Source organism: Aethalodelphis obliquidens, unplaced genomic scaffold, assembly GCF_003676395.1.
Source record: "Aethalodelphis obliquidens isolate GAN/ISIS:26980383/991018 unplaced genomic scaffold, ASM367639v1 scaffold8, whole genome shotgun sequence".
In the NCBI taxonomy this organism is placed as follows: domain Eukaryota; kingdom Metazoa; phylum Chordata; class Mammalia; order Artiodactyla; family Delphinidae; genus Aethalodelphis; species Aethalodelphis obliquidens.
Genome location: NW_020837952.1, coordinates 45,993,820 through 46,012,944, shown reverse-complemented (window position 1 = coordinate 46,012,944; position 19,125 = coordinate 45,993,820). Strand labels below are relative to the sequence as shown.

The window sequence follows — 19,125 nt, the reverse complement described above, 5'->3', positions numbered from 1 at the left end:
TATTTCAAGATGTGAATTGTAAAAACAAATTTTATTCCAATCAAAGCCTAGTCAATTCTAGTTTCTTAAGAAAATACTTGGCTGTTGGCAACCCGGACCTGGTTGCAAGGCTCAGACATGGTGTGGACAGGGCCTGGGATTAAGACCTTATGATTAAATAATGGGTGAGAGGAAGAAGTGGAATTTGAAGGGAAAGTAGAGCAAATGTGAAAGAAAAGCAGGTATCATTTGATTTCAGGCTATTGGAAAAGCAAGTGTAGATGCCTGTGTTAACTCTTGTCCCTCTTGTTTGCTCACTAGAATACTGGACTGAATTATCTTAGATCACTTAATGCCGATTTTAGAATTTAGCAATGGTAAGTGTGCATCGTGGTTGATGCACGTGTGAGGAGATGGGGTAAGAGAAGACCTTTTTGGTGCTATGGCCCATAAAATTAGCCATGCGTGTGCTGTTCTTCTCTGAAGAGTGGGGAATACCAGACTAGGAGCCAGAGACCTGAGTTGAGGTCTTGGTTTTGTCATGGGTTGACTGACATTGTCTCTTGGGCAAGTCACTTCATTTCTCTGGACCTCTGGGTCCTCTTCAATCCCAGGTTGAGGCTGAAGTGGATCAGGTAACTTCCAGCTCCAACATTCCAGATTTCTTTGCCTCTTTGCCTCTTAAACATTTCTTATGTTCTTACACATTGACCCACTCCCCCATTTCTTGTAGGATCAAGGTCAAAGTTCTTCAACTGCTGTTCAAGGCCCTCTAGCTTCTGACTCCATCCTCCCTTGTCAGCCTCATCTTTTAAGCTAACTTATTCTTCCAGTGATGTGTCTGCTTTCCTGCTACCTATTCAGATTCAGTTCACATGTAAGGCCAGCCCAAAGTACTACCTCCCTACTGAGCCCTCCTCGACTACCTTTTCTGGGAAAGATCTCTACCCCTCTATTGCTGATAGCCATTGCTGTGTCTTTGGCCCTACCTGCTTACTGTAGAGTACTCTTAGTTCTTTTTTCCCATATAAATGTTTATCTCCACAAATATACTGGCAAGATCCAATGGGAATTTTGTTTTTAACTCATGACCTGGTAATGAAGAGAACATAGTGGAAGTTTGTTAGCTAATGCTTTTTGATTGATTGATGATTTTGAAGAGTTCTTATTGTTTTTAGCAATGGTGATGAATTAATTCACACATTCTAACTTGGGCCAATGGAATGGTGACAAACAACGCAGCTGATGTGGGCCTCTTTAGATCCCTGCTCTCGATAATTATCCTACCATCTCCTTATCATGTCTAAATGTTCTGTGCCTTCTCATAATATTCACCAGTGCTTCACGAACATAATTTCATTCACACCTTACAATCACCCTCTGCAGTAAGAGCTATTTGGTGATTAGAAAGTCTTGTCAAAGACATGTTTAAGTCACTTGCCCTTGGTCACACAGCTAGCCTATATAACAAAGATGAAATTTGAATGAAGACCTTCTGAGTTCAGGGTCAAAGTTCTTTCCTGGAGTGGTCAGGAAGGACATACAATAAGAATAAGAAAGCATTTTAAAGTGCGCTTCATAAACAATATGCTATAGAAAGTCCACTTAGAATGTTCTCATTTACAGGATTTCTTTTTAGTATCTGACTGCGCTGGGCTAAAGGAGAGCCCCTCATCTCACGGGTCCACTGTGGACAGAGAATGAGTTACAACATGGAAAAGTATGGGTCACTACTTTGTAAAGCCTAAGAGGAATTATGGAAGAAATGCTGTTAACTTCAGTCTGTAGGAACTGGTGTGGAAGGGACTAGCGATTATTAGTAGTGTGGTAGGACTGAAGCTGAAAGCTACTGATTTTAGGAGACTTGGTATTGTGGCAAGAGAAGCAGCATAATAATGCCCTGCAGTAAGTGATCAGGCCAAAGAAAGATCAATGACCGTCAGTGTGACCTGGGGCAGGTCACTTAACATCTCTAAGCTTATTTTCTCTATCTGTGAATGGATACAGCAGAGTCTGCTTCACACGTTTGTTGAAAGGATTAAATGGTATAATTCATTACGGAGCACATATTTGTTGAGTGCTTATCATAGATCTTTAGATCTTGGGGATTCAATCGGGAACAAATTAGACAAAAATCTTTGCTCCCAGAGATTGTCCAGCAGAGACAAACAATGAATAAAATATTAAGTGAACTGTATAGTATATTAGACATTGATAAATGCTAGGGTGAAACATTAGGCGAGGAAGTGGAGGAGAGGGTGCTATTAGGTGAGGATGGGTCAGAGAAGGTCTCTTTAAGAAGATCAAATAGGAACAAATCTAGAGTGTATAAGGGAGCAAGCTATGTAGATAAGCAAAGAAAAAGTAAGAGGCAGAAATGGCCCTGAGACAGAAATGTGTCCAAGGAAGAGCAAGGAGGCCACTGTGGCTGAACAGAGTGGATACAAGGAAAGAGTAGTAGGTGATAAGGATAGAATCAGGTCTTACAGGTTACCATGAGGACTTGGGCTTTTAATTTACTGAGTGAGGTGTGAAGCCTTTGGAAGGTTCTGAGCAGAGCAGTGACATGATCTGACCTAGGTCTGAACAGCATGACTCTGGCTGCTGTGTTGAGAACAGACTGAGGGAGCAAGGGAGAAAGCAGGGAGGCCATTGGGAGATTGTGACAATGATCGCAGCCAGAGACGGGGAAGAGCCTCAGAGCAGCCAGTCTGAAAAGTAACACAGTTTCTCCCACTGTACTGTGTGGGCACCTCTTAAGTACCCCCTAGTTCTCCTGTGCACCAGGGCATACTGAGCAGCTGTGGAGACAGACTTCCCTTGCTGTTTGGTTGGGGCCAGACATGGAACCCCAAATGCCAACCCCCGTTGGCCAAATACAGAAAATTCTCTGAGCTAGCTAGCCGCTGTCAAGATATGCTGGTTACTTCAGAGGTATCATCTAAAACAGGGAAGTTTCCCTTCACCATGTGAAGGGACCACACCCAGAGGGATGCCAACTCAAGCCTTTCTCTAGTGCAGGATGTGGGAGGGCCTTCTGTTTGTTTTAGCAATCAAGCAGATCACATTATAGGTCAGGTCAGATTTCAGTTTCCCTTAGGATCAGGTTGGCATTTGCATCACTGATGTAGTACATCCTAGGAAGTCCTAGCCTGTTCTCTCTTGGGAGCATAGTTACCAAACTACGGAACAAAACAACATGTGCAAGACAGTTTCCATTGTAATGAAATTCTTGTTACATAGACTGGTCTCCTCTGCTATTTAGAGGCAGGTGGAAAGGCCTTTTTAATGAAATTACTATTTAAAATGTTTCGGATTACCTTAAACAAGCATTGGTGGATGACTGGCTCCCTTCCACACGGACCAGCCATCTGATCTGACCAAGACGTTCCATGCTTTCAGTTGGACATACCTTGCGTGAGGTCTTCGACATGGCAGCTATGTAGTTGGCTTTGCCAACCCCGACAGAAAAGCCAGCCAAGCTTACCCCATGCTCTGATGCTAAAGCACTTCATTTAAGGATTTGGTGAGCAATGCAGCCTGCCCCAGGTTATCCCAGACCTAGCAACCCACAACCATGCAAAGACACAGAGGTTCCCCCAGAGACCTTCTGCAGCAGTTCCATGGCCAAGTGCATTTTTGGCACCTGGAAACAGCCTTCTACTGGAAAAGCTTGCTTACTACCCACCCTCTAAAAGCTAAGAAATAGGGCCAAGGTTGCAGAGAGGCTGTACCCATTGAAAAGCAGCCATCTCAACTCTCTTCCTAAGGGGTAAATGTCCAGGAACTGAAGTTCATACAACACAGCCACTAGTCTGTCTTTCCTTTGGGAGCCAGCAGTCTCCTACATCACTTTGAAATGGTTCCCATGTTGACTGGAGCTCTGTAGCCTGTGTAGGACGGGGTGAAGAATGCAGCTCCCTTTCTAGTACAGAAACTCTTAAGGGAAACGACCTGGGTTGCTTTTGTGTCCATGAATGTGGTCGGAGAAGTCCAGAGAGATGGCATTACTCTGTTACTCATCCAGTAGAAGCAAAATAGTGGTAGCTATAGTGACAGCAGCTGCAGGATCTGGAGGCTCAATCGAGACAATATTTATTTCTTCTTCCCGTGGAATTGTACCACAATCAAAGACCATAAATAAACTCATTTTCAATTCCAGTTTCTGGAATTCACCAGCCTTCAGGAGTATTACTCTCTAACATGCAGAACTAAAGCATGTACCTCTCCCGACGTTGCTCTCTGCTCCTGGCTTCCATACTGAGACTCCTCACACAAAGTATGCCACATCTTTTCTTCTATATAAACCTCTCTTCTGGGCAGATTATGTGACTAAGGTTTTCAATGTTTCCAAATCAAAGCCCTTGGCAGGGGTTTGATATTTTTCCAGGATAGCTGTTACATATTAGCTTTGCAAATGCAGACACTCTGCTGAGGGCAGACATGCCTATCTGTCCAAACTCAATTCCCATTCTGAGTCTACCATTTTAGAATAAAAGTGGATTGTGCTTTTATGATGTCAGACAGACCTGCGTTTAAATCTTAGCTTCTCCAACTACTAGATGGGTTACGTTGATGGTTTTATGACCTTTCAGAAACTCCTCCCCTGTATCTTAGGGACAGTAATACCTACCATGATGAGTTGATTATATTAAAAAGGCCCAGCATGTGTCAAGTGTTTTGTTCAATGAGTGGATAAATAGGTACTTTATAATAATAAACCTTATTATAACATCCAGTGGTGAGTGGTCTTCAAGAAATTCTTTAATAATCTTACAAAAATAAAAATGTGCTTATGAAGCAGTACTTAAGTACGTCAAAAGTGATTACCAGAGTATTACGTAAACCATATTAAATGACAAAAGTCTCTAGAAGATTAATAATGAAGAAACGTGAATTCAATAATAGAAACTAGTACCCGAAGTAAGATGATTGATGGATTAATATCAACCTGGAAGCAAGTTTCTAGGACCATATGCCTGTCAGTGATTTGGATGAAGATACAGAATGCATGGTTATCAAATCTGTAGATGGCAAGAGGCTAGGAGAGAGAATGACTATTTTAGGTAACAGAATCAGAATCAGCAAGCATCTTTACAGTTAAATTGATAGGTCAAGATGAAATATAGTAAAGATCAATGCAAGCTCTCGTACTTGGTTCCAAAAGAAAGAACAAGGTCCGTCCATGTTGTTGCAAATGACAGGATATCCTTCTTTCTCATGGCTGAGTAATACTCCATTGTTTATGCATACACCACATCTTCTTTATCCATTCATCTGTCTATGGACACTTAGGTTGTTTCCATGTCTTGGCTATTGTGAATAATGCTAGAAAGAACATGAGGTGCAGATATCTCTTCTAGATCTTAATCTCATTTCCTTTTGATATATAATAAAAAGTGGCATTGCTGGATCAAATGGTAGTTCTAGTTTTATTTTTATTTATTTATTTATTTTTTTGCAGTATGTGGGCCTCTCACTGTTGTGGCCTCTCCTGCTGCAGAGCACAGGCTCTGGATGCGCAGGCTCAGTGGCCATGGCTCATGGGCCCAGCCGCTCCGCGGCATGTGGGATCTTCCCAGACCGGGGCATGAACCTGTATCCCCTGCATTGGCAGGCGGACTCCCAACCACTGCGCCACCAGGGAAGCCCTATTTTTGTTTTTAGAAAAAATCCATTCTGCTTTCCGTAGTGGCTGTACCAACTTACATTCCCACCAACAGTGCACAAGGGTGCCCTTTCTTTACGTCTTTGCCAACTTGTTATATTTTGCCTTTTTGATGATAATCATTCTAACAGGTATGAGATGATATCTTGTTGAGTTTTTTAATTTGCGTTTTCTTGATTATTTGTGATTTTGAGCACATTTTCATGTATTTCTTGGCCATTTGTGTGTCTTCTTTGGAGAAATATCTATTTAAGTCCTTTGCCCATTTTTAAAATAGGATTATTATTGCTATTGAGTGTATGAGTTCCTTATATATCTTGGATATTAACTTTTTATCAGACATATGAATTGCAAATATTTTCTCCCATTCCATAGGTTGCCTTTTCATTTTGCTGATTGTTTCTTTTGCTGTGCAGAAGCTTTTTTAGTTTGATGAGTCGCACTTGTTTATTTTTGCTTTTGTTGCTTGGGCTTTTGATGTCATATGAAAGAGCCTTCTCCCTATATTTTCTTCTAGGAGTTTTGAAGTTTCAGGTCTTATGTTAAGTCTTTACTTATTTCTGAATAATTTTTGTGAATGGGGTTAAGAAAGGGGTCCAATTTCATTCTTCTGCAAAAGAATAGCCAGTTTTCCCAGCACCATTCTTTGAAGAGACTATGCTTTTCCCACTGAGTATTCTTGGCTCCCTTGTCAAATATTAGTTGACTGTGTATGCCAGGATTTATTTCTGGGCTCTCGATTCTGTTCCATTGTTCTATGAGTCTATTTTTGTGCCGATACCATAACATTTTGATTCCTACAGCTTTGTAGTACAGTTTGAAATCAGGAAGTGACTCCTCCAGGCTTGTTCTTCTTTCTCAGGATTGCTTTGGCTATTTGGGGTCTTTTGTGGTTCCATACAAGTTTTAGGATTGTTTTTCTATTTCTGTGAAAAATGCCATTGGAATTTTGATAGGGATTACACTGAGTCTATAGATGGCTTTAGATAGTATTAGCATTTGAACAATATTAATTCTTCTGATTCATGAACCCCAGATATCTTTCCATTGATTTGTGTCTTCTTAGTACAATTTGGCATATACTAAGCGAAATAAGTAAGAAAAACAGTGTATGATATCACTTGCCTGGAATCTAAAAAAGCCAAACATAGAAACAGAGAGGAAATGGTGGTTTGTCAGGGGCTGGGGCGTGGGAGGAAATGGAAAGATGTTGATCAAAGTGTACAGACTTCCAGTTATAAGAGGAATAAGTTCTGGGGATCTACTGCACATCATGATGAGTACAGTAAAAAATACTGTATTGGGGCTTCCCTGGTGGCACAGTGGTTGAGAATCTGCCTGCTAATGCAGGGGACACGGGTTCGAGCCCTGGTCTGGGAGGATCCCACATGCCGTGGAGCAACTAGGCCCATGAGCCACAACTACTGAGCCTGCGCATCTGGAGCCTGTGCTCTGCAACAAGAGAGGCCGCGATAGTGAGAGGCTTGCGCACCGCAATGAAGAGTGGCCCCCGCTTGCCACAACTGGAGAAAGCCCTCGCACAGAAACGAAGACCCAACACAGCAAATATAATAAATAAATTAATAAGAACAAGCCACCAAGACCTGCAATTAAAAAAAAAATACTGTATTATATACTTGGAAGTTGCTAAGAGAGTAGATCTTAAATGTCTTCACCACATTAAAAAACGATAGTTATGTGAGGTGATGACTTAGCTAACGTTATTCTGGTAATCATTCTGCAATATGTGTGTCATGTCAACCCGTCCATCTTAAACTTACACAATATTACACAACAGTTTTATCTCAATAGAGCTGGGGGGCAAGAAGAACATTCTCTACTGGAAAGAAAAAAAGAATGAACAAGATGGAAAAGGATGTTATAACACTGGTGTGGATAAAAAAATGCTTAAGGATTTTAAGGACAAGTGAACTCTTTAGAAATACATACAGTAGTTCCACTGCCCAGAAAGCTAATGAAAACACAGATTGTATTAGTAAAATCAAAACATAAATAATTAGAGAATTTTATATGAGACTGGCTCCCACAAACCTAAGTAGGCATGTAGACGAATCAGAGGCAAATACCTAGGATGGTAAATTAATTTTGCATAATATTATATGATTGAAAGTAATGGGAATGTTGGTTCTATGAAGGCTGTGACTGATATTTTCAAATACTGTATATAGAGAAGGAATATGTATGGTGTTTCCCAAAATGGGGTAGTCATACCACCACCAATACATTAATAATACATTAATAATAATGTTAATTAATAATACATTAATACAAATAATACATGTAATTAATAACATACTGATAATATAGTTAATATTTATTAGAAAAAATAGAAAACAAACATATCAAACCTACAATTTCATGGATATTATCGCTCAGTTTTGAGATTAAAATAGGTGTTTATTTACAATGAGTTGAAAGGAAAAGGATTAAGTTTATAATAGCGTGAGCGTGTGGTATGTCAAGTATCATAGGAGAAACATAGAAATAAGAATCATGTGGAGAGCAGATCAGGTTTCTGGGTGATCCCAAGGGAGAAAGTGAAAACCAATGAGTAGAAGCTGCCTGAAGAAGATTTCAGCTCAACATATAATAGACTTTCCAATCAGCTCATTCCAAATAGCTTACCCTAAATGTGAACAAGTTCACCAACCCATAGCCTAGAGGGTACTTGGTGGGGATGGAGTAGAGGAGATTAAACAGTCAAGTAAACAGTTGGACTAGGTGACTTTCAGGCCCCATTATTGTGTGATTGAGTTCTCCATCAAGTTCACTCAGCACAGAGACTCCTGGCCTTTTGGTGTTAAGGAAATCTGTTGTTTGTTTCACTTTATTTGGAAAATGTTGGGAGGACATCAAGACTGCATTATCAGAGATGCTCTGGGTTCCTAGTAGAGGGGCTGGTAATGACTGCCTTCAGGGCGTCGATTTCAGCTAATGGCCATGGCACCCATCTCCAGCTGCGACGTATTAGGTGGAAGTCATTCCCTCATCCATTCCCACTTAGTTTAGTCTGGAAAAGAAGACCGTGTTCCCCAATAATAAAAACGGGATCGGGGGAAAGAATGTAGCTTCCCCCTAAAGGGGAAGGAAAATGTGTGCTCTCAGGCCACTGGTTCCTTTACTAACTGTGTGTATAGGTTTGAAGCCCTGGGCAAGTTACTTAATATGTCTGAACTTCATTTTTTTTCTCACCCTTAAAATGAGGTACATAATGTCATTTATCACAGAATAGGAGTTCATTAATTCATATGTATTCTTATCGCCCCCCTTTCTTTTCATCATGATTATATTTATGTAGCAAATGGAATTTTAGTAATAATGCTTCTAATTAATTTGTCCACTCATTAATTTGTTCAGCAGACATTTCTGAAGGTCATGAAACCAGGCCCAGTGCCAAGTGAGCACAATGATATTCTCCATTCCAGAGACTAGAGGCCAAGATTGACAGCAGTACTGTTGGTAAGTTGTTAAATTGTAGTAATACTCTACATTTACCCCTGCCTTGTATGTCACAAAATACATTCACATAACATAATTTTGTGTAAATTTTCTCCCAAGTCCTGGGCTATAGCAAGCTTCAGGAAAGCAGACACCGTATCTGTCTTGTTGATTACTATATTCCCCATCCCTCGCACAGAGTCTGGCACATAATGGGGACTCCATAAGTATTAGTCAAAACAATAAAGGAAGGAATTGATGAATCCATGAAATAAGCCAAAAAGAGAGTCATCAGTAGCATCATTTTACAGGCAGAGAAATAAAGTGTCACTGGCTTTGGTATTTATCAGCCACTGAGTGAAGGAGTAATTTCACCAAGTAAACCACTTGTAGGGAAGATGGCATCTTACCCTTCCATTTTCTTGGACACTTACAGCATATTAAGAACCAAGTAATGGGACTTCCCTGGTGGTGCAATGGTTAAGTATCCGCCTGACAATGCAGGGGACACGGGTTCGATCTCTGGTCCGGGAAGATCCCACATGCCGCGGAGCAACTAAGCCCGTGTGCCACAACTACTGAGCCCACATGCCACAACTACTGAAGCCCCTGCGCTCTAGACCCCATGCTCTGCAACAAGAGGAGCCACCACAACGAGAAGCCCACGCACCGCAACAAAGAGTAGCCCCCGCTTGCCGCAACTAGAGAAAGCCGGCGCTCAGCAACGAAGACCCAGCACAGCCATAAATAAATAAATAAATAAATAAATAAATTGTATCCGGTTTAAAAAAAAAAAAGAACCAAGTAATGTAAAAAAATGTAATCTGTAATAGCAGTGGTAGTAATAACAACAATAACAGCTAACATCTACGGAGTGCTTACCATGAGCCAGGCTTTGTTCTAGGAACTCCATGCGATCCTGTTGACAACCCTCTTGGATGGTATTCAGCAATGTCTTTGTGGCTTATTGTATCTTCATCTGCTTCAGTGGAGTCTGCATTGTCCCCTCTTCACATCTTCCTTCTGTGGCAGAAATTATGAGCTCCTCAAAAGTACGCTCTTTGTCTTATTCAGATCTGCATTCCCGGCACCATGTTGTACATCTAGCAGGTGTTCAATATGCCTTCGATGAATAAATGAATGATCTAACTGAAGGTCAGAAATGGAAATGCTCAATGGAGCCTAGAGTCAGGAGAAAAATCTGAAGAAGGGGACACTTGAACGAAGCCTCATTCGGACTTTGATCGACAGAGAGTGAGAATGACATGTTAGGAGAACCGTAAGAAGATTGCGTGTCTTGCCTAAAGACTTGGATGGGATGTAGGGAGGGGTGGAGCTGGATGACCTCTTAGCCTCTTATGGGATCTTCCAGTCCCTGGTGCCGTGGATCAGATACTAGGTTTCAGTCATCACCCTGGTCTTTTGCCCTTTTGTACCTTGGTCAGCTCTACTGGGTTACTACTGAGTTCTATCTTTGCAAGCGAAATAGAGTAATCAAACCCTATGAGACAGATCTTCTTTCATCGTAGGAGAGCTTAAGGTAAGAACTCTGTGTTTTTCCCACTAGCACTGGCCGATGTATGCTCTAGGAGCAGTTCTCCCAGGGGATAATATGGATTTGTGAGAAAACAAAACAGAAAAGGTTTCAGTGTTCGAATATGTGTGGGAAGTAGAGTTTCATCGTTGCATAACTTCCCAGAGCCTTTACTATACAAGCCTTTATTAAACACTGATTCTTTAACGAGGGCGTGGGGAGCATGGTGTACAGAGAATTCCTAACTTTTTCACCATGGGCCTCAGGAGGGTATGTGAATGGAATATCACATAGGACTGGTACTTTCCAGAACATTATATTCTATGGGAAGTACCATGTTAGACCTTTCATCAGGGAAGTATTTGTCTGTTTCTTAGAGCCCTTGGATACTAATTAATTCATGGACCTTCTGCAAATACAAGAATGTTTCTTTCTCCTTACCTTCTCCAGTCTTCCAGGGGTTTTGTCACAAATGCTCTCTGATCCCCACATCTGCCCATTTTGCACACTAGAGGGTAGCGTTGAGCCTGTTTGGAATTTCCCACACTTGGGACTGAGGAAAAGTATGATGAAATTGCCCTTCCTTTTCACATAAATCAGGGGGACTAAGTACCCGCAGCTGTTGCTCTTACTGTGAAAACCATTGTGATGGGCAGGATTTTGTTCAAAATCCCTAAATTCAAAAGTTCTCGAAAACCCCAGGCCAATTCTTCTCAGAAATTTCTCTGTCTGTACTTGCGTGCCTGGGAGGATCAGGTCTTCATCCAGGTTCTCTAGGGCTTTGTGAGTGAGGGCAAAACAATGACAGAGTATACAAAACTCACTAAATAAATAAAGATATTTCCCTCTGTTATCCTATCTGGAGTCTCACAAAGGTTGGCGTGAACCTGAAGCATGCAACAGAATTTAGTCACAGAGATGCTTCTTAGCCTTGATTTAGTTTCTGCATAAAGTCTGTGTCTTTCCCTGCCTATCACCAGTTCTAGCCTTTCCATCTTCTACTCAATCTTCAAGACTCACTTCAAACTCCATACCTCCTTACAAATGTAAAACCTGAGGGAGTTGCCCTCTATGAACTCTTACGCTTAGCCCTGGATTATTAGAATCTTAGTGTGACCTTTTAAGAGTTTTCATTTATGTTCTTTTTTTCTATCAACATTATTGTAGGGCCCCAGAATCTTAGCTATATGTGACACTTGCCTATATTCCCCTGTAAGGATTTAGAAGCTTGACTGAAAGAAACAGACATCTGTTGAGTTCCTACCATGTAGCAGGCCCTGACCTAAGCCCTTTCATGCTTTAGCTCAATTAAGCTGTATTTTGAGTGGCTGCAACATCTGTGCCCTTTTCACAAAGTTGTAGATCATCCAAAAAGGACATTTGAAATGGCAGAACGCACAGGGTGACCTTACGTCCTGGTTTGCCCATGACAGTCCTGGTTTACATCTGTCGTCGGGCATAATCATTAATAATGTTCCCTTTCACTCTCAAAAGTATCCAGGCTTTGTCTAGAAATTCTACGATAAACGGGCTCCGGAGTCAGACATTTTGGGTTTGGATTCTGTCTCTGCCTCTCACTAACTACGTGACTGCGGGCAAGTTCCTTAACTTCCCTGGGCTTCACTTCCCTCCAGGTAGAAATCAGGGGTGCTAACGCCTTCCTAATAGAGTTGTGATGAAGATCGAAGTTAATATAGTAATGTGTTTACATGAATGGCCGGCACACAGTAAACACTCAGAAAAGACAGTTATTATTGTCAAAGTGGTTTTGATCACGTGAGCAACACCAGAAGGGCCCAGAGTGGCTGCTGTGTGAAGTGACTCAGAAATGCGAGAGGAGCTAAGGTGTGAGCACTGATTTAGGGAGAGGAAACATTATAGGCAGTGAGTGGTGCTATAGTAGTGATTCTTAAAGCATCCAGCCTAGGCCAGCTGCCTCAGCATCCCTTGGGATTTTGTTAGAAGTGCAAATTTTCAGATCTTTTGAATCAGAAACTTTGGGAGCGGGGCCTGGTAATCTGTATTTTAACAAGTCCACCAGGTGATTTAAATGTGTGCTAATTTTTAAGAACCTTGGTTCTTCTGAAAAGGAGAGGAGACGGCAGAGAAGCTTCGACCAGCAACAGAACAGCTCATTAAGCCAGGAAGGTTCCGGGTCAGTGAATCCCAGCACCCTCGTGCTAAAGGCAACCCTAGGAAGCTCTAGGCCAGAGGTTGCAAACATAGACTCACAGTCTGAATGTGTATACTATTTTGTTTGGCCTGTTAAAAAAAAATTAGCCAGAAATGAAAAATCAGAGAAATTTACGTGCAAATCCAGATTTCTAGCATTCCTTACAAATTCAGAATATTTGGCACCTCTGGGTGGCCTTCCCCTCCAGCCACAAGTGAGTGCAGTGGAGAAGCAGCTGCCCCTTTAACCAGAGCATGTAGCCTTCAGCTTCCCCTAATTCCCATCAGGTCAGCTGCACTTCTGTACTTGTTACCTGTCCTGTCCCTGTTCCCATTCACGACTCAGACACCGCCCCCTGCTTTTAGATGAGAAAGTGTAGGCCTGGAGAGTTTCCACGAGTTGTGTAAGTGTGTGACCCATTCTCTGGACACAGCATGTGTTTAGGGAGGGTGGTCTCTGATCTTCTGAACAGGGTCTTGAAAGAGGAAGAATTTGAGACCCCCGAAGGGCTGCTCTTGCTGAGGTTCTTAAACAGTCCTGTGTCTCAGAATCAGCTGGGCCAAAGATTTAAAATGCAGTTTTCCGCAGTCGCCCCCTGCCCAACCTGGTTTAATAGGGTTGGGTGGACTGGGCCCAGGAAGCTGCATGTAAAGAAGTCTTCCTTTCTTCCTCCTCCTTTATCCCCATCCGTGTGATTCCGAAGCAGGTGGTCCAGGGAACATACTTTGGGAAACCCTGAGCGATGTGTAACATTCCATGTGGGATCTATACCTCAGGATGGAGTGGGGCAGCGTGGACAGAGGACAAGATCTCATCACAGGCTGTGTGCAGAGAAGAGGGCCAGAGACATGGGGGAAGTTGAATGAAGAGATTTAAGTGTGGTAGGGTCAGATAAAGTTGGGTTCGAATAGTCCGACAAAGGTTTGGGGTTTTTTTTGAAGTATATTTGACATATAACATTGTGTAAATTTAAGGTGTACACATATTGATTTCATACATTTATATATTGTAATATGATTGCCATCGCAGCGATAATTAGTGCCTCTGTCACGTCCCGTAGTTATCATTTCTTTTTAGCCAAACTTGTAAAAACAGAGAGTAAAATGGTAGCTACCGGGGGATGCAGGGTCGGGGGATAGGACAGATGTTGTTTAGGGGCACAAATTTGCCACAAGTAGTAAAAAAGTCCTGGAGTTCTCGTGCATGGTATAGTGAATATAGACAATAATATTGTATTATACTCATCAAACTTGCCAAGAGACTAGATCTTAATTATTCCAACCACTAAAAAAGTGTAACCCATGAAAGGTAACTGCCCCGAACCAGATAGCCTAGCCTTTGACAGAAAGTACAGAGAGTGATGGTGGCAGAAAAAAATATATAAGGGTGAGATTTCATGGTGAGAGTCAGCAGCGATTTATCAGGGCTAAAAGGTGAGACCAAAAATGTCACCCTCTATGCCTCTTGCAGGATGTAAGGATGTGTACCACGTAAGCTCCTTTTGAAGGATACTTCAACATCCTTTAGTATAAAGCAACAAAAAGAAGGGGGAGCCCTTGCCTGAGGTCCTACCTCCATCCTTGTCTGCCTTCCCACCCCTTTCTTTACAGTTTTCTGCTCCTTTCCATCTACTTATAATTGTGGGGTTTTTTTCCCCTTCCCTTCTCTATTTCTTTGTCTCTCTGTCTCTTTCTCTTTCTCTCTCTTTTTGCTCTCTTTCTGTTCCTTTCTCTCTTCTGACCCCCTCCCAATGTGTAACTCACAAACTACACCAAGAGTTATAGCATCAAAAAATATTCAGGAATAAAATATCCATCACCATGCAAGGAGAATCCAGGGGAAGAAACCAAACCCCTGAAAAAAGTTTCTAAAGTAATAAGTCCTTGTCAGATTCCAACCAGCCTGGGCCTCCAAACGGAGAGGCAGAGGTATTTGTCTCCTGTTCCAAAGGCATGAGCAACTTCCCGCAGAGCAGTTCCGCTCCCACTGTGCTTTTTCCTTTGACCGTTGCTGTCAAATGTGCTTTGTCATGTCCTTTTAGCACCAGGCCTGGCACCTTTCTCTGTATAGTAAAAACTAATGAGCCGTATGGCTTTTGGCAGCCTTGGGCAATATACATGCTCCATTTGGAGCAGAGTAAATCCTTGGAGTCTATAGCTGTGTGTGTAGCCTCAGGCTGTCCCCTGTGCTTCATGGGTCTGTAAATATCATAGCTGTGGTCACTGCTCAGAATTATTAATATTCCAGAGGCCTGCTTTGACCCTACCCCCTACCGAGCAGGCTTCGGTAACACGCAGCTTCGCATTGGACCCCATCCAATTGGAATTTATGACTGGAAGTGGCAGAAGGCCCGTGTTATAGCAATGTCTCACCTTCAGCTGGCTCTGCATCTTGGACCCTGAGGATATCGTGGTATTTATTCAATTCAGATCCCATTTATTGTGCTTCTAACATGCTGGGCACTTAGTTTAGATGCTAGAGATAGTGCCCTGACAAAGACTAGGTATATGTGTAACTGATTCACTTTGTTATAAAGCAGAAACTGACATACCATTGTAAAGCAATTATACTCTAATAAAGATGTTTAAAAAAAAAAAAAAAGACTCAATCCCTGCCCCGAAGAAAGTGATCTGGGAAGGGGACATGGACATGTAAATAAAGTCCCTGTATGCTAATAGATTTCAGGTCCAGCCCTTGGCAGGTTTTGGAGAAAAGCCACCCATTCTTCCATTTGCATCTCCTGAAGCCATTGCTATTCAAGCTTGGAAGGCAACAACACCTTGGAGCTTGTTAGAAATGCAGAAACTCAGGCCCCACCCCAGACTGAATCAGATTAAAGTTTGAGAGGCCATGATCTAAATCAGGCCTTAGCAAACCTGGATAGGTTCAAAAATCACCTAAGGCTTCCATTTTTAAGTGCTGACCCAGCAGATTTGATATAGAGCCGGAGATTTCTTTATAAGCCCTACAGGTACTTATGATATAGCTGATCTGTAGACTGACATTTGGGAACTAGCCTCTAACCCCGTGGTTCTCAGACTTGTTTGAACATTAGAATCACTGGGAGAGATTTTAAAAGTCTTGATGCCCAGACTATATACTCTGAGCAGTTAAATCATAAACCGTGGGCATGGGGTTGAGGCAGTAGGAATTTTTCTCCAGTTTTATTGAGAAATAATGAACATCCATCACTATGTAAGTTTAAGGCATGCAGCAGGATGGTTTCATTCACATATATTGTGAAATGATTATCACAGTAGGTTCAGCTGACATCCATCTTCTCATATAGATACAATAAAAGGCAAAAAGAGAAAATAAAAAAGGAAAAAAAATTCTCCTTGTGATGAGAACTCATAGAATTCACTCTCTTAAAAAATTTCCCGTATATCATACAGCAGTGTTGCCTATAGCCATCGTGCTGTAAATTACATCCCTAGTACTTATTTATCTCATAACTGAAAGTTTGTACATTTGGACCATCTTTCTCCAAATCCCCTTTCCTCCACCCTCTGCCTCTGGTAACCGCAAGTCTGATCTCTTTTGCTGAGTTTGTTTTTCTGTTTTGGTTGTGGCTGTTGTTGTTTGCAAGATTCCCCATACAAGTGAGATCATACGATATTTGTCTTTCTCCATCTGACTTATTTCACTTAGCATAATGCCTTTAAGGGCTATACAAGTTGTTGCAAATGGTATAACCTCCTCATTTTTTTACGGCTGAATAATATTTCATTGCATATATACCACACTTCTTTACTCATTCATCCACCGATGGACACTTAGGTCATTTCCATATCTTGGCTATTGTGGATAATGGCAGCAGCAATTTTAAAGTCCCTCCAGGTGACTCTGATGTGCATCTTAGGTTGAAGGCCGCTGCTCTATACCAGTGCTGCAAAAACTTTAATCAGTATAAGGACCAATCCCTACACAATCCCACAGGGTCAGCAGAGCTCCAGTGGTTCCTAATTGAAAAAGAGGTAGAACTAGGGCCGAAACCCCAATTTCCCCCCCTAGCCAGGGTACGTGTCACCTGCGAAACTGCCAGGCAGCATGGTGAAGGCTACCTTGGCACTACCTGGATCCCTAGTGTGGGGCCAGTTGAGGAAGCTCAGACCTATATAGTTCAATAGCCTCAGTCCGTCTGGTCTTAGCTTGGAGGCAAGTTTCAATGGCTTGTTCCTTGTCTTGTTCTCCAGCGTGCTCAGAGTCCCAGTGGTATTTTTCTCAGCACACTGGGCTGTAGACATATTGGCTGTCTTTCATTTTCTCAAATGTATCCTTTTCCTTCCACCTCAGGGCCTTTGCTGTTTCCTCTGCTAGGAATACTCACTCTCCTTCCCTCTCTCCAGTTCCTCCTTCAAGAAAGCCTTTCCTGACCCTCCAAATGAGAGCAGGTTCCCCTATTGTACACTTGTAGAGCAGTTTGTACCTTTCCTTCCTCACAGTTATCACAGTTTTAAATTATGTGTTATGTTAATATTTGAATAATTTCTCAACAATTCCAATTAAGAGAGAAATCACAGCTCTTTTGCTTAGAACTGTATCCCAGTCACTTGCATTGTGCCTAGAACACAGTAGGGATTCGATGAATACTTGAGTATTCATGCACCACTCTTCTCAGCATTGGAGGTTCCAGGTCCCTTACGTATTGTCCCCACCCCACCCAAGAACATCGCCATTTGCCAAGGCAACCACTTTAGCCCCTGCTAATCTTTAGGTATACACCAGCCCCTTTTTGGATCATCATGAGATCCCCAACTCTAGACACAGTCAGTCTACCTGAGGCCCCTTCTCCATGTCCGGATATTAGTAGCATCCCCCTTCCAACCACCCAAGCGTTGTGAGCCTCCATGGACCCTTCTTGTTGCTGCCACTCTGGCACTGGCCCGGCAGTCCCCTAGGTGTTTTGTCTTCATCACAGTATTAAGCAGGAAATATTATTGTCGGTGTTCTAGGATATCTTGTGCTCTTTTTGTGTAAAATGAGAATAATAGTATCTACTGCAAAGGGTTGATGGAGAATTAAATGAGGTATTCTGCATCGACAATACACTGCCCAGTCAATATATATTTAGAATTTTTATTACTACTAATAACTGCAAAAATCCCACTGGTGCTTACTTCGGCAGCACATATACTAAAATTGGAACGATACACAGAAGATTAGCATGGCCTCTGTGCAAGGATGACCCACAAATTTGTAAAGCGTTCCATATTTTTAATAAAAAAAAAATCCCACTGGACCCCGCAAAATGTTTTAGAGCTGCAGTTTGTACTTACTGAATGAGATGATGGGAAGCTAATATGGATTCGATAATAATTTTAAATGAGCTCACGCTTTATTGGTTGTGACAGCAGTAAATCCAATAGTATATCTAGAAGTGGAAAATAATGCTTATTTCCATTTTTAGAAAATGTGTGACATGTCTAAGGATTTAAGGGTCTTTTGCAACAATTCCGTGCCCTATTTCTCCCACACTGGGTTCTCAGGCTGTAAGCTGAAAGTACACACTTCAGGAAATGTTACACATACAGTCTCTCCTCTCTTTCATTTTCCTTTAAGTATCTCTGTCAAACAAACTGGAATACTAGTCCTTTCATTAGAAGTTGCTGCTGTTCAGTCATAGGAAGGTCAGGACTTTCAGCCCATCTACTTTGGGACAGAAAACTTGGAAGAGGTCAAAGCTGAGCCTTAGTAAGCATGGGAGTAGGGGAAGGGAATCTCACTGTGGTTTCAGTCCCACTGGAGAGGTTGTGGACAAACTAGAGAGGAAAGCAACTCATGCATTTATTTTTTTTCACTCAACAAATCTCTATTGAACACCCTACCATGTGCCAGAAACTGAATTTAGCACTAAGGGCTTCCTAGCAGTGTGACCTGAGGCAAGTTAATTAATTTTCCCATCCTCAGGTTGTTGCCTGTAAAATGGAGATGACAATAGGGTTGAGATAGGTATTAACTAAGATAATATGCGCAGGGAGTGACACATACTCCGTGTGTGATGCAGTGAGTATTCACTGCTGCTGCTGTTGTTCACGTGGAACAAGGTGGATGCAGCGTTGCCATCATGACATTTTGAGTCAAATGGGACACAGAGAAGAGTACGCAGGAAATTACAATAGCAATTGATAGGAGGAGTAGAGGGGGCGCTGTGAGCATAGAGAGGGACACCTAATTCAGACTTCCTAGAGAAAAGGACATTTAAGACTTAAACTGAGACATTAAGGGTGAGTAGTAGTGTTAAAGAAAAAATTATTCTGGTGCTTGTTAAAGATGATAAGGAAGACTTCCTTCAAGACGATCTATTGCAAT

General features: G+C 41.9%; 1 non-coding gene across 1 annotated transcript; it reads left to right on the top strand.

Moving 5' to 3' along the window:
- Nucleotides 1-17,925: 17,925 nt before the first annotated feature.
- On the top strand, nucleotides 17,926-18,032 carry LOC113621376 (U6 spliceosomal RNA). Its single transcript, XR_003433162.1, has one exon. It is a non-coding gene; the product is annotated as a U6 spliceosomal RNA (small nuclear RNA).
- Nucleotides 18,033-19,125: the final 1,093 nt, after the last annotated feature.